The 12251-nt window shown below is 41.7% G+C and overlaps 1 protein-coding gene across 5 annotated transcripts in view; it reads left to right on the top strand.

The window, feature by feature from the left end:
• The first annotated feature begins 5215 nt into the window (after window positions 1-5215).
• Window positions 5216-12251, top strand: part of FAM49B (family with sequence similarity 49 member B) — a 67207-nt gene continuing 60171 nt past the window's right edge. For all 5 annotated transcript variants that reach the window (XM_019552799.1, XM_019552782.1, XM_019552818.1 and 2 more), the window contains exons 1-2: window positions 5216-5226; window positions 7372-7373. The gene's annotated coding sequence lies outside the window, so the exon portion shown is untranslated. The remainder of the gene's footprint in view (window positions 5227-7371; window positions 7374-12251) is intronic.

The following is a 12251-nucleotide window of genomic DNA, read 5'->3' as shown; positions in this document are numbered from 1 at the left end:
AAAAAAACATATAAAGCTGCGTCTATGGCCTAATCGCTGATTTGCCGAATCAGAATCGAATCTTCGGATTTGGATTCAGTTGAATCTAATCAGGACAATAATCTGAATCAACTAATCAAATCACTGTCCCCCAAATCGGGCCAAATCCGAATCGAATACAGCCCACTTTGCACACCCCAACAGACTGGAACAGCAATTAGATTAGAGCCTGTTTTTCCTGTTTAGTCAAAGATAACTACAGGCAGACTTTCCACCTACCATTGTTTGGCTCTGTTTAATGAGTTTGTAACTGTGCAGTTCCTGGTGGGGTCCGTCTCTTAGAAAAACTGTAAGTATCCACTAGTTCTTACGAAGACTAGCTGGTGCCAGGGCTGTGACTCCTACCTTCCTACCTAGTAGCTAGAGGCCAATACATGTAATTAGGGAGAGGACTCGAGAGCTTGTCAGCAAGATCTGAAGGTAAGATCCTGATGAAGTTAAATCTCAAAAGGTGCTGGAAGTCTTTACAAAGTTAAGGCTCCCTTTTGACCTAGTTTGATTGTGAATAGCTTCAGCGCTGCCTGCTGCTGTCTTTCCAAGCTTTCACAAGCAAATGGCAGTGATGAATGACATCCTTGACAGTTTTTACTTTTGCTCACTGTTTTCCTTGTGGTAGGAGTAACTACCCAGCATTAACTCTTTTGGCTGTTGAACGTTGGGCACTGTTGTTGATCTAAAATGGCTACCATCAGAGCTCAAAATATGGGCATCTTAGTTTTTCTAAATCGGTGGTTCTAACCTTTTTAGACTTGAGGCACCCCTCCGTAACTTTTCAGAATTCAGTGGCACTCCATTTAAAGACTTTTATTTCTTGCTCCATGGTGCAAGAAGGTGCATGCTGCACCCTTAAGAATTTCATGAGGTGCCAGGGTGGATTGGTCACCCTTGAGAATATGGGAGGTGTTGTGCCTGGTGTTCAGCAGGGGCAGGACAAAGTAGTTGCTATGCAGGGCAAATTGGGGAGCTTGGGAGTGGGTCATTAGACCCCTGAAGGAGGTAGCTATCCTTGCAGGAGGCGAAAAGCAGTGACAGTAACTGCTGGTGAAGAAGCTGGTGCCAGGTGAAGTGGGGGAGAACCCTGCCATGCGCAGCTCCTTCTGCAATCTGCCTCTTCTCTGCCACTGCAGCTACTCCTCTAAGGTTGTGAACATCAGGGATCGGAGCCATGTGCATCTATGACCCCTCACACCACTCCCAGGAGCATGAGTGCAGTAGGGGGAAAAGGTGGGCTGAAAGTGTGGCCCAGCATGTGTCCACCTCTGGCAGAGCATGCTGCTTAGAGCATAGGGGCAGTAGGTGCAGGGGCTGCCAGGGGATGGGAGCTGCACATTCCAGCTCCACCCCTTGCATACTTCTCCCCTGGTCCCAGGGCTGGTGGAAGGGTGGAGTGAGGGGAGGAGGGGTTGTAAGGAATGGTGTTGGGCTGCTGGGGCAGGTGCAAGGTGTCCAGGGCATGAAGAAGCCAGCATTTACCTTCTCTGTCAGGTCCGGGCTCCATGGCACCCTGGTTGAGAATTGCTGCCCTAAGTTAAATGAAATGGCTCCTGTTTTTAAAGATGTCCAGTTTTTTATATTCATTTAGTAGTAGGTGGGTTCAACTAGATTTACACTATTTGCACTTTTCTGAAAGCTCTTGATGGTCTGTCTTTGAAGATTCCATTAAGAAAAATTAAGTGTTCCTGGAGTGATGGGGGTGGGCGGGTAGTAAATAGATTATTTATTCCTAGTCTGTTTAGAGGCTGGTGAGAAGTTAGCAATCAAGCTTCTGTGTTGTAGGAGGTAGGGAAAGGGTTACTCGAAGAAACCCACACATTTGGTGTTTGTAGAAATGATTTGGATCATTGAGGTGGTGTTTTTGGAAATGAAAATTATTTAGTTTTTTTTTTTTCCCCCAGACAGGAAAATTCAAACAGTAGAAGGACCAGCAAGGGAATAAATGCAGTGCTGAACAGAACCAAGTTCAAGATACCAAATGTTGGAACGAATAATTTGAACTATGTTTAACGACGTCTAGGTTCTAACCTAACTAATCCCTTGTGGGGTGTGTGAAGTAGTGCAAGATGAGTCATTGTGAACAGATGAAGTGCAGTGGTGACTAAAAATTCCTTCAGTCTAATTCTTTACATTGCCATTAAGGATATAATATTCTAACTAAGGCTAGACGGTTGATATTATTTCTGGTCACACAGGCTCTCAAAATGTGGAAAAGGTCCAGAGATGGTTGGTGAAAAATTAGATATATAGAAATTTCCTGTACAAGAAAAGCTGAGGGTGTGGAAGAGGCATGATAAAGGCCTATAAAATAACAAATGGCATAAGGAAAATAAATCTATTGTTCTATTTAAATGGTCAAGTTACCCATGATCTCTCTAGCTAAATTCTAAACATGACATTCAAAATTAATTACATGAAATAGACTGCACTTTTTAACTGTGAGAACTTGTTGCCCCAATGTATCATTGGGTCTTGGGTTTTAGAGGAGATGGAGCTGATGCACCATTAAACAAAGTAAAGTTCCCCCTGCTCCCAGTGAACTAGGACTGTTCCTTTAGGGCATGTTGTTCTATAGAGAGTTTTTTTTTGTTTTTTGGTTCCTTTCAAGTACTCTCAGAGGATACTGAACTTGATGGTGTACAGTAATTTTCTGTGCGTTTTTGCTTTGTATTGCTCAGCAAATCTGAGATTTGAGTAATTAAAACAGGATGTACAACAATCGTCTTAAAACTCTTTAAGAATGTTTTCGGGGGTCATTTTAATTGCTTTTGCCTTGGCGCTGTTAAGTTTTTCCTTTTGTCGCTGTAGAAGGGTTGGATGATTGGAGGACCAGCCTGTTGTTGTTCTGTCCCTAAAGGTGTTTTTGCCAACTATTAAATTTGATGCCATGCTTAAAGTCTGAAGTTGATTTGCATATAGAATTCCTTAAGTGAGGTGCAATTTTAGAGTAAACCATAAAAAGTTGCCATGGGATTGTAGTCCTCTGCTTGAGAAACAGAATCCACTTGGATTCAGACAGATACACAGGTTCAGCAGGAGTATGGAAAGGGGAGGACGTGAGAAGTTTAGTTCTTTCATTCCTGCATAGCCTGAAATGTGATGCCGCATCCTTTTGTGTAACTTGAAGGGGAGCACTTGTGAGAGTACAGCATAATACAGGTGGGAGAGGAAGAGGGAGATGCAAAGCTTTAGATAAATTGCCATGGTCCCGACCCACCGTTCATTCTGGCCACAGACTATGGCAGGGGTAGGCAAAATTTTGTTGGCCGGAAGGCCGAAAAAAACAAAATGTCTACCTTGGAAGGTGCTAGAGTGCTGACATACTGGAGCCCGGAGCAGCTGTTTGCAGCCTCCTGGCTGCAGCCCACACATGGAGCCTGCTTGCAGCCTCCCAGCTGCCTGCTGGGAGCAGCCTGGGCTTGGTGGCTGGCAGCAGCTGCTTAGAGCCTGGGCTGGCAGTGGTGTGCCGAGCAAAATGGCTTTGCGTGCCGTGCTCAGCATGCGTGCTGGGATTGCTGACCCCTGGACTAGGGGCTACAAAAGGCAACTTAAGTCCTGGGTGGATAAAGGTTGAGAATCACTTACAATAATGTAAATATGTATAAGTTGATTGCTTTATTTTAGGACATGAATGTAAACTGTTCTGTCAGCATAGTTGTATATACAATATGGAAACAATGTGCCTTCCAGAAGGGTTGACTCAGGTACCAAAGGAAACATTTGGAGAACAGAGATTCCTGATATTTTAAGTAGTGAGTAATGTTGATGGGAACTGCTTGTCTCTAATACTGCCCCTTGCATATCATGCCTTGTGGCTGCATCTGCACTTGTCATGGTAACTGAGATCTTGCTTCCTGTACCATGTGTAGGCCAGCTTCCTTCGATGTGTTACTTTGATGGTTTTAGCAGGTGTACAAAGGCAATAAATGGCATTTAAGAAACTGAGTTATTAATATGATCTTTCCTCATTATGAATGCTAGTTCTCCCCAGCTGACTTCCTGTTTTGCTGTGTTCTCTCCTAATTAGGATATGATACAATCAATATAGGTAAGATTCTTTTCTCCTTCTAGTATAGCTCCTGCAGTTTGACCTCCTGGGAACCTCTCTCATGTTTGCGGATCATGCGACAGTCAGTAACCATAGGAGAACCTAAAGGATGTGGAACCCTTTATTATAATAGGCCCTGCCTCTCAGTCCATCTTGATTCCCTGCTTTCTGCATGTGAGAATAGCCATGGTTATTATGACTGTAATTAGCACAAAATCAGCATGTAACAGTTCTGTCCTGGGTCCAAGATTTGTTTAATATCTTAATTAATAACTGGGAAGATGGTATTGAGTGAACAATTTGCAAAATTGGCAGAGTTGCAGAGGACATCAATTTGGGTAGAGTTGCAGACAATTTGGAAGGTAGGGCTAAGATTTGGAATGACCTTGATAAACCGTAGATTTGGTGTGAAACTGAGTTAAACTCAGCAAGGACAAATGCAATCACATGAACAAGTATAGACTGGGGAATGGCTGGTGAGGCTGAAGTACTGTAGGAAAGGACCTAGACGTTATAGTGGACCATATTCTGAATGTGAGCCAGCAGTGTGCTCTTGTTGCAAAAACAAACAAAAAACAACCCCCCCCCCCCGAAACCAACCCCTACCAATAACATATAACAAGGGGCCTGACTAAATAATCTCTTGAATTCCATTACAATTTTTTTTCTGTGATTTGTTTTAACTATGTTTAGTTCTGTTATGTAGTCATCCATATCAGTCCATTGTGTAAGGGTGGAATTAACAGTTTTTCACATGAGTGTCTGCTGTGGATGAGCACTGTCAGTGACTGGAAGCACTGCTGCAGGGTTTGCTTGGTCCACGGTTTGTTGCAGTGTGTAAACGAGTAGACTTGGGATTCTGCTAATAGATACGATCTTCATTCTGTGCTCCAATTCAGGGGTGGTCAGCCTGTGGCCTGCATGCCACAAGTGGGAGGGGCAGCCTCTGTGCGTGGCATGTGGCGGATTGGGAGGCAACAGGCAGTACGATGGTAGATACAGCAGGAAGCAGTAGAGCAGCAGATTGGGAAGGGAGCAGAAAACTGAGCAACAGATAGGACCTGGGAATGGGATTGGAGTGGCACTTGGGAATGGTGGGGAGCTAATTTGTGGCACACTTGCCAAAAAGGTTGGCCCCCACGGCTGTGATTCATCTTTGCCCAAGTCCAAAGCCCAGCCTGTAAAGTGGGGATGCTTTTCAAGGTGGACAACATGATCAGGACATCATCAGGTGTTCAAAACTGAAAGTTGAGTGCCCAGAATGGTTTTAATGCTATTCTTGGTCTTAAGTTGAGTCATTTTATGAATTCTATTTGGTTTCTTTATCAGGGATTATTCCTTGTCTTAGTCTTCAGGATTGAATTGGTGCTTTGTCTCAGAGGCATTTTTTTTCTATTTCTGTAAAGAAAAGGCAAAGGAAACTTAAGTTTTCAGCAGTGCATCAACAAGTTCCAGTATTGAGGTTAACCTTACAGATTGTTAAAAGCTCTGGAGCTTCAAACAGTCTCTTTTGATGACTTCACCAAAGAAAAATGGGCTTTCCTGTTACCAGTACCAAAGTGATTGAAGTAGCAGAACAGCTGAAGATAAACTGTGATATATTAATTTAATGAGCAGAATTTGGAGAGATCTGAGATGGTGTCTGCCAGCTTTTATAGGATCTGCTGTATAGTCAACAGAGAAAAGTACTGATAGTTTTTTTAGGAATTAAGGAAATGTCGTGCAGTCAGTTCAGGTAAATTTTTACCATATACAAGTTTTTGCTAGTGCTGTCTTTTGATATTGAGTTAATCATTATTATGTTTCAGCAGTTCCTAAAAGCTGCCAAAAGATTATGCTAAACCCTGTATACATATCTTGTAAGGACCACCCCACCTCACAAAAATTAGTCTAAATGACCAAGACGTTGAGGGAGAAAGGAAAGTGATATAGGTCCTACTGCTGATGAGGAGCTGAGGCTTAGTGAAATTCAGGTCCTGAGATCATACAAGAAATCTGTGGTAGAAGCTAGGATTGAACATATTGTGTCTTGTAGTCCAATCACAACACCATTATTGTTCTTTAACAATATGGAGCTAGTTAAATCAAGACATCAGAAATGTAGGTGCTTTAGTTAAAGAAGCAGGCAGTCACTTAGTGATCTTTCTTGTGTTACCGTGTCTCTAAAACCATACATAATCCATGTACTGTTTAGGCAGATACTCTGTGGAGCAAGCGGGATGCAATCAGTCTCCTTTTTAAAGAGAATATAAACAACTTGACAGGCACAGTAGATGCTGAAGAACATTTGCATTAAAGAACTGTACAAAATTACCTTTTTGTTTGGTGAAATTCTTGACTTGGCATTTCTCCATTCGGCATGTTGTTACAGTCATATATAAAAATACTTCACAAAGCATTCTGCAAGAATGGTTCTTTAGATACAGTATAATCTCACGGTGAAACTTAAGTTGATGAGTGTAAGCCAATTTGGCTCTTGCCCCTGGACTTGAATAGGCAGTATTATCAGAGAGGGGAGAAGTTAAAAATGTACATATGATTGTTATAAGGTCTTCTTTAAAGTGCAAAGTGACCATTCTGTCTTCAGCCCTAATATGTTTAAGGCTGTATGTGTACCCTTTTTAAATAGAAGGACTTCCCTGTTTTAATAAGTGCATCACCTCTAGAAGTATGAAAATAGGGGCTACTTCTGCTTTGTCAGTCTCCTAGCCTTAGGTACTTGGTGTTAACTAAAAGTTAGTATTATAAGAGAGGGAGTAATCTTATGGTTTACCTCCAGTCAGAAGGTGTATGCTTGCACCAGTGAGGAGCAGATCCAGAGTCATGTAACTTTTTTTTTTTTCTACTTCTATTTTGTTCACCACTTAATTAGTCTGAGCCTGCTGGAGAAAACCCCTCATGCAGGAAAAGTACTGCTTTAAGAAGTTTTGCTTGGACTGTTTGCCAAAATGTGGAATGATTTATGATGTTTTCACCATACGAGATGCCTGTGATTAATTATGAAAGGTCATGAATGACAACAAAAGAAAAATAGTTCTATAGTAGGTGTCATTTATTTTGGCTCGTGCTGGTGAGGACTTGGCTAAGGCAGAGGTGTCAAACCCATCCAGCCCTGATCCGGAGTGTGGGGTTGTCATCTGCCCTGCAGGGCTGCCCATGAGGCCAGAAGTTTGATGAGAGCAGTGTTAATTGTAGGAGCTCCTGGAGCCGCAGCAGCCTCCATTCAGTCTGCTGCCAGATTTCTGGCAACATGGACCAAATAACACAGCTCTACACTCTGAGAGCTGCAGCGGTTAACACTGGCACCACTCATCCCACTGCTGAATTTGCAACCCCGTGGGGATCCTGCAGGTCAGATCCATCCCACAGGCCAGATCTTTGACAACCATCATCTCTAAGGACTAGTCAGTCGCATTGGATTTTCAGGATGGACTACTTCATGCGATTTCATGATAGGCAGTTTCCTAAAGATACCTCTCCAGTCACTGGATAAAATGATGCCAAGGATATGTTTATATTCATTGTGGAATTGCTGTAACCTAGAGTTAGATGGGAACTACACTTAGTCCTTGTGGAGGGGGAGGAAGAAGGGTTCAAAAAATGGCAAGTAATCAACTACAGAAATGACAGTTTACCCCAGAACTGCATCATGGCTTAAAGACCATTTTTAATTGGAGAGGTTTTATAGTTGTTTAAAAAGAATCTGATGTTCAGTTACAGAGCGCTTAAACATCTCAAATTCTTCTGCACTTGAAATCAGGTCGTCCTTGCTATAACTAGTTGTGTTAATTGAAGAAGCACAACCGTTGCCTACAATTTAAGTACAAATGTAGGTGAGTCTGTTGTTCTGTATGCTAGAGGTATCTATGGACAGTTGTGTACTTCCACCAGATGGACATGAAAGCCCAAACTGATTTCCCTCTGTGGGCTGCATTTGGCACCTCAGAATCAGATTATTGCAATATGCTGTAAATGCGGCTACCTGTTGGGACCGTGTTTAACTGAAAATAGTGCAGAAAACAGTAGGTTGCTTACTAGGGCTGTGGACAGAAGAACCAATCATACCGTATAAAAGAAGGAGATTTACCGTGCATCGGCTGATCTCGAAAAAGACAAACAACATACTGAGCTATATTGACAGGAGTGTCACTTGGTAAATGGAAGTGATTCTGGTACTTTTTTGCACTGGTGAGGCCTTACCTCTGTGTCTAGTTTTGGGCCCCATACTTCAAGAAGCCTGTGAAAAGATTGAAAAAAGTCCAGCAAAGAATGACAAAAATTATTAGAGGTCTGAGAAGCATGACTTAAAGGAACATAGAAAAGTGGGACCTTACACAAGGTAATTTAGTTCATCTACCTGCTCGAGGCAGAATCATCCCAGCCAAGTGTCCGTCCAACCTGCTTTCTAACATTTCCAAAGATGGAGATTCCTGAGTTTCTTTAAGTAGCTTGTTCCAATGCTTAACCATCCTCATAGTTGGAAAGTTTTTCCTAATCTCAAACCTAAATTTTCTCTGCTGCAGCTCTAGCTCATTGCTCCTGTTCCTGTGCCCAAAGAGAAAAGCGCATCTCCATCCTTTCTGTAATTACCTTTTAGGTATTTAAAGGTTGCTTTTTGAAAATTTTGTCTCAAACTTGTAAGTGGAAAAAGTCAGGAGAAGGGATTATTCGGCTAACCTCTGGCAGTTGCATAACTTGGTTGCTGAGAAATACCCTCTATTCTCCTCAGATCTGTCTCGTTTCCTATGGTTATGGGAATACAAGCTGGCTTCCTCTCAGTAGAGAAGTGCTGCATGTCATCCACTCTACAGTAACTGCCCAAATTTATGCTCTTACCCCCAGTAGATGGGAGCTAACCTGCAGTAACTTAGCCCTCAGCACTAAGCACAGAGACCCATCAGGAGACCAGAAGGCAGAGTCTGACAGACCATTACTACCTGTGGTAAAGGGGCGAGAGAGTTGAGGTTCAGCATTTGGGTTTTCAATTTGCTTACGTTGTTCAGAGGGAAAGTTTCCCCTCCCAAGCAAGTGCTATACATTCACACATTCGCTATTGGACATATTCTGCATGGTAGCCTTTGAGGTGAGGATATTTGTTGCTACACTAACATAACTTTGCATTCTAGAAGGTAACGAAAAATTAAATTGGCATCTTTCATGTCTTTGCAACCACAAGACTTCCTGTGGAACTTGCCGCTTGCTGTAGAGTTTTGGCTCAGAATCTCAGCTTTTCAGTTAAAAGTGAAAAACCTTTCTAGCTTTTCTGGTGGAAAAGGAAACCGTGATTATTTGAATGTATTGTATGCAGACACTGTTTTGTTTTAGCTTGTTTGCAACCTTAGGAAAACGATTGCTTTTAAAAGGGAGAATTGCCCCTTTTATCTTGCATGGCTCTCAATTCTGAAACCCATCCCTGAGCACATGAACATTAATGTTTTTCTCCTGTTTCACTCTTTGCTCTGGCAAAGATTTTTGCTTCCTGGGCTGCTTCGAATAATTTAGTATGGAGAAACATCCTGACTGCTGTACATACTGTAACAGTGTTGGTAGCGGTACTGTTACAGAATTCATTTCTTGCTATCATTTAACATGTTCATACTTGAACTCTGAGGAAGCTGCTTACCCAATTTTCAAATTCATATCATTCGGTACATTGGACTATGGGAACTTTGATGCTCAGTTTAGGCTCAGAGAAAGATGGGGAAGCAACAGCGTCTTGCATTTAATCTGCTGGTGCAGTGAAGCGTGGAATTCCCCTTCTACCTTCATATTTTCATATTTAAATCCAGTTCCATATGTTTGGGACTAACCAGTTATTGGCCACTGAGTCTTTTTTAAGACAAATACTTCCTGTTATTAGTAGCAGGGAAACTGATTTAAAAAACCTCAAATTGAATGTATATGCTGAATCAGGCATCAGGAAGATATCTTTAAAGAAAAAAACCCAGTACAGATGCAAAACTCAACTAAAATTTATTATCTACAATGTAGCTTTTACATAAAGAGGATTTATTTAGTAGTTGGTGACCTTTAATGTATATTTACAACTAAATGCATCCTTTACACTATATTGCTACTTTCTGCAAACCAAGAGGATTATGCCCTGTATGCAGTTAAGAAATAGTGTAGCTTGGCATACATGCATATTTTATTCAGTCTTAATTGTATTAAGTTTTACGTATTATTTAGTTAGAGAGTAACTGGAATTTCTTATTTACCACATCAAATTTTTTCTCCATTTGTGGCCAGCCAGTTTGGGATGACAAGTTGGAATTAAAATAAGAAAACAGTACTTTTTTACGTCTTCTCAGTTAAGAAAAAAAAAAGTGCTAGATATGTAAAAAGTTTATCAAAACATGTTTTATAATTAAAATGAATTTGTTAAATAAAGGGTGTATTATCTGTAGTGGGTGAATGGAACTGATGGTTTTCTGATAACTTATTAAATTAACTAAATTATTTTCTAGAATTTAGACGTAACAGTCTTACTTTTTCCCCCCTTCCAATCCATGTATCAAAACTAGCTTCACTCATTTTTGTTTCGGTTTTGAAAGAACTACTTATTGAATTGAATAAACTGAAATAAAGTGTTTCTCTCCATCTGCCCAGGAATCTAGAGCTGTCAAAATCTAAGTTCATTTATTCACTCTAGTGGTAGATACTGGGAATGCTATAAATTTTTCAAAACCTCTCAAAGTTTAATGCTGCTTTTTCCGGGTTAAAGCTGGAGCAGTTTTTCTGTTTTGTTTTTCTCCCAGCTTGTCCACATATAAGTTTGAAATGTGCAAAAGCTGCTGTGTTTTGAGCAGTGGTCCCCTGTCTGTCCCCCTCTAAAGTGGATCCTCATATACATTTGTCCACATCCTCTGTAACCTTCCCCAACTTGGTTGTCTCACTTCCAGCACGTTGGCAGCAAACATGTATTGCTCACATGTATCCTTTTATTTAATGTAAGATTATTTTACTAGCTCATTCCTTATTTTGACTGTCATTCAAATATAATTTTAATTGGTTCCATTTTGAAGAGGAATGTGTCTTAAATAATCTGTTTAAAAAGGGGAGGAGGGGAGAAAAAACCTGCTGCTGCCTCTTTCCTCCTCTTTGTACCAGCGCTAAGAATAACTGAGGTGTTAGCCATAGGCTTCTTGTCCACTTTGCTGTCAGGAGTTCTGCCCTTTCCCTTTCATGAGCAATTTGTTTTTTTGAAAAAAAAGGATCATGTACAAATGCTGGATGAGTTGCCAGAGGTAGAGAAATAAGCCTTTCCTACTGGAACAAGTAGGACATCATAAATAGAGAATCCTAGAAAATTAGGATTGGAAGGGACCGCAGGAGGTCATCTAGTCCTGTGGTTCTTAACCTCTTTTGTACCAGGATCCGTTTGTAAACAGCAGTGACCAGTCCTGACCCAGTGCCCCTCACTCCTGACCTGCTGCCCCCAGCTCCCCCCAAGTGTGTGAGGTGTGGGGCATGGAGGGGCCCAAAGCAGTCCCTTGCAGGATGGAACTCTGCCAGCCTACAAGGGACAAGCCACCGTTTCCCATATTTTTCAACTTTAAAGGAGAATCTATTTTTAAAGTTTATTCATGACCCTGCTATATTCATGGGACCCACGTTCTGGGTGGGACCAATGAGTTGAGAAATGCTGATCTAGTCCAACCCCCTGCTCAAAGCAGGACCATCTCCAGTTAGATCATCCCAGCCAAGGCTTTGTCTAGCTGGGTCTTAAAAGCCTCCAAGGATGGAGATTCTACCACCTCTCTCACTAACCTGTTCCAGTGTTTTACTAGCCTTCTAGTGGGGGGTTTTTTCCCTGATATTTTTTTTTTCCTTGCTAAAATCAAGCTATACCACGTCCACCAATCTCCCCACATCTACAGAGCCAGTCATTTAATCATAGAAGGCAATTGGGTTGGTCAGGCATGCTTTGCTCTTGGTGAGTACATGCTGACTGATCTTAAACGCCTTCTCCAAGTGCTTAGAAATGGATTCCTTGAGGATCTACTCCATGATTTTTCCAGGGACTGTGGTGAGACTGACTGGTCTGTAGTTCCTGGAGCTGCCTCCTTCCCTTTCTTAAATATGGGCATTATATTTTCCCTTTTCCAGTCATCCAGGATCTCTGTATATCTTGGAGATGGGTGCCTAGGAAACCCCAGAGGAAAAGACT

Source organism: Crocodylus porosus, unplaced genomic scaffold, assembly GCF_001723895.1.
Source record: "Crocodylus porosus isolate Cpor-Errol unplaced genomic scaffold, CroPor_comp1, whole genome shotgun sequence".
Lineage (NCBI taxonomy): Eukaryota > Metazoa > Chordata > Crocodylia > Crocodylidae > Crocodylus > Crocodylus porosus.
This window is presented reverse-complemented; position numbering and strand designations above follow the sequence as displayed.